The following is a 3,797-nucleotide window of genomic DNA, read 5'->3' on the forward strand; positions in this document are numbered from 1 at the left end:
AAAACTCGATTATGCTCAAAACCACTACATACAATATATAGATCTGAGTTCCTAAGGCTGGTTTACAACGTAAAGTTCCCAACTTTACGTGTACAAATGCATATAAAAGGATATAAAGGCTAAAAAGGCACTTGGAAGAGTAGATCTAGGGCTAACATGCAAAATGGCTCCATAAAGTTACTAGATCTACGTTTTTGGAACTAAAACATGGCTAGATTCGGAAGCTAACCCATCCAACATGGTTTCTCTACTATGAACAAGCTAAAGAATGGGCTAAATATGCTTATAAAGGAGAATCAATCATCAAAACAGGAAGAAACCGATTATTACCTCAAAATACTCTGAAATGGGTGCAAAGACTTGGATATTCTTCTTCTTCTTTGAATCTAGCCTTCTCCTTCTCTTCAAAACTTCAAGATTACACAAAGAATGCTCAAATACTCAATGGAATGATTAGGGTTTGCTAAATGGTGCTTTGAGGGTGAAGGAGACGAGTTTGGGGCTCATAAGATGATTTAAATAGGGTGCAAACCCGGGGATTTAGGGTTTCTACCTGGCAGGCCGACTCGCCGAGTCCCGAATATGGACTCGCCGAGTCGCCGATCTATTAGCTGATCAAGATCACGACCCTACTCGACGAGTCGGGACATAGAATCGTTGAGTCCCTCTACAAACTTCTAAAATAAATACTATAAAAGCAACATACCAGAGACGGGTCGTTACATCTCAACCATTAGAAAAACCCACTTTTGGGAGGAAGACAAACAAACATTCAAGAATGGATTTACCAGTTCCTTTGCTAAGAATCGATCGGTCTATTTTTGATAAAAAGAATAACCAGGCCTCCAAGGATACCCAAATAAAGAACTCATTCAAATAAAGAAATCACCTGATCTAGGGTTTCTGATGGTTGTGGTTGTGGTGGGTCGTGATGGTGGTGGTGGAAATTATATATTTTGGCGATGAAGATGATGGTAGTAGCATCGATGGTGAGGGGTGATTCTGGTGGAAAATTTTTAGAAAGACATATAAGGAATGAGTTCCATAATCCATAAGAGAGAGAGAGAGAAAGAGATAGAGAGAGAGAGAAAGAGAGAGAGAGAGAGAGAAAAAAAGAGAGAGGATCGTGAATGAGTTTTGTTCAAAATGAAGACATCAACCCGTGGTTGTATGGTCTGAGTTTGTGAGCTTATGTTTTCCAAATGGAGTATGAACCTCAGTAATCCCAACAAGTATTTTCATGTATAACTTATTGTTTATCCCGACCACTATAAGATAAATTTAAGTGTTTAGGTAGGAAATATTAAGAAATCGGCTTATTGTGGTGGGGAGAAACTAAATAAACTATTTTTGAAAAACTTCCCTCCTTGCTTAAAGCTTATAGCTTATTTCTAATCTAAACACTTTTGCAAAAGTTGCTTTCTCATACCGCTATAAGCTAATAAGCTATTTTATTCAAACACCCTCTTACTAGTGTGATATTTGAAGATGGAACTTCTTAGAGAGGGAGATGTATAATGGAGGAGCTTGTCGTGCCTTTCAGAACCACATTACAGATAACTATTGGGGTGATTTGACCTTATCGATCAATAGTGAGAGAAGGTGTTGGGAATGACGGTGGTGGTCTGGTGCGATGTTAAAGACCGAGGTTGTCTAAGGTTTTTTTAAGAGATATGGGGGACGAAGGTCAAGAGAAAGTGAGAAGGTGTTGAATAACAGTGAGCGTACTTGCCTTCTTTTCAAGCCCATACCACCATCATGTTCCTTTAAATAATAAAATACCTTAATTACCCTTGAAAGTCCTACAATATGAATTGATATTAAAAACAATAATGAACATTTTGTGAAATGTTATAGTATATAATAATGACATAATTAATGAATTTTGGTTATAAGTAAAAAATTATATTTATGGTCTATTTTTTAGTTTCGTACCTGTTTTCTAAACTCAAATCGCCCTGAGGCATTGCCGTATATTTGCAACCGACTCATGACATGAGGTATTGCCACATGTTTGCAACGGAAAATTAATCGGTGCTTGACCTTCATAAAGGAAATTTTGTTTGTGAAAAAAAGAATTACCCTTTTCATAATAACTATTCATAAAACTCTTTCACAATTTTAAATAGTATTTTATTCATTTAGATTGCTTTTCCTACGTTAAAAATGTCCACATAAATTTGGTGAAAAAGTTTTATTATATTAAATTAAAAATACTTTAATGTTTTTGTTGAATCGGCTCTATGTGACACAAAAATGCTTCTATTGTAATTGCTCTTAATATGACAACCCTCCCTATAATTTTATTATTCCTTCTCGCTGTCTTTTTCTATAGCATGTTCATTATAGACTACAATCTTGGATTTTGTATGTTGGCTGGATATATTAACGGAATTAAATTTCTTGGTTAAATATGTGAATGAAGCTGGAAAGGTACAACCATGGAGGGAGAGGTCGACAAATTCATTGTGGTTTGGATAGTAGTATTGGCATGTCTTCTTTATTCTTACACAATAGGAACGTTAATCCCTCAAGGAACCACTAGACTTGTAGCTTTGTCCATCGTTACATGCCTCTTTCTATGGCTTCCACTCAATCTAACCACCATGCACCTCGGTGGTTTAACCTCTTTCTTTATAGCTTGGCTTGCAAATTTCAAACTTCTTCTCTTTGCTTACGGGAAAGGTCCTCTTTCTTCAAATCCACCAATCCCGTTGATGCACTTTGTCCCTATGGCATGTCTACCAATAAAGGCCGTTCATACTACATCTATTTCAAGCCCTGAAAGTTCGACTCAAGTGATCAAGAAGAAGGTGAAGAAGATATCTATATTCAAGATCCTGTTGTTTGGGATGTTACTTAAGGTGTATGATTATAATGAATATATTCATCCTAAACTTAAGATGTCTTTGTACTGCTTCCATATCTACTTCATGCTTGACATAGTCTTAGCCATGGTTGCATATGTCGCTCGAACCCTGGTGCAAATGGAACTAGAGCCACAGTTCGATGAGCCATATCTAGCTACTTCCCTCCAAGACTTTTGGGGAAGAAGATGGAACCTAATGGTCACTAGCATTCTACATCCAACCATATATGATCCTGTTCGTTCCATTTCTATACACTTGGTGTCGAGGGAATGGGCATCACTTGTTGCAATCTTTACCTCGTTTTTAGTTTCAGGGTTGATGCATGAGTTCATCTTTTATAACATTGGAAGGCTGAAACCTACCGGCGAAGTTACTTGCTTCTTTTTATTACATGGAGTATTAGTGAGTGTTGAAGTTGCCATCAAGAAAGCAACAAAGGGAAAGTTACATTTGCCTCCCATTGTGTCTCGACCTTTAACGTTAGGATGTGTTCTCACTACTTGCTTTTGGTTGTTCTTTCCACCTTTTCTAAGGTTCAAACCGGATGTTCGTGGATGTCAAGAAAGTGTTGCGTTTTTAGAGTTTGTGACGAATGGTCGGCTAATAAGCCCTGCTAATGCTTCTTGCCCGTATCTACTATAAGTTAGGTATGTAAAATACACTTAAATAAGGACAAATAATATAATCTTGTTATAATTTATAACCACGATGTATGCTTTCGAGAAGACGACACCAGGAAGCATAGCAAATTAAAATAGAATTAATGTTGACGAAACCTCCCAAGTCCTATTGAAAGCGACTTAGTGCGTGTTAATGTAAGGAAGATGAAGTTTAAGAGATGATGATTTTTGTCGACATGTGAAATTTCCAAAAATGAATTAATTGGGTAAAACTTACTTTGAGAATGCTAATTTGGAAAATTAGTTA

At 36.8% G+C, this 3,797-nt stretch overlaps 1 pseudogene; it reads left to right on the forward strand.

Moving 5' to 3' along the window:
• Window positions 1–2,441: 2,441 nt before the first annotated feature.
• Window positions 2,442–3,512, forward strand: LOC145045876 (acyl-CoA--sterol O-acyltransferase 1 pseudogene; annotated as a pseudogene).
• The last annotated feature ends 285 nt before the right edge of the window (window positions 3,513–3,797 follow it).

This window comes from Lactuca saligna, chromosome 5, assembly GCF_052625555.1.
Source record: "Lactuca saligna cultivar CGN05327 chromosome 5, ASM5262555v1, whole genome shotgun sequence".
Lineage (NCBI taxonomy): Eukaryota > Viridiplantae > Streptophyta > Magnoliopsida > Asterales > Asteraceae > Lactuca > Lactuca saligna.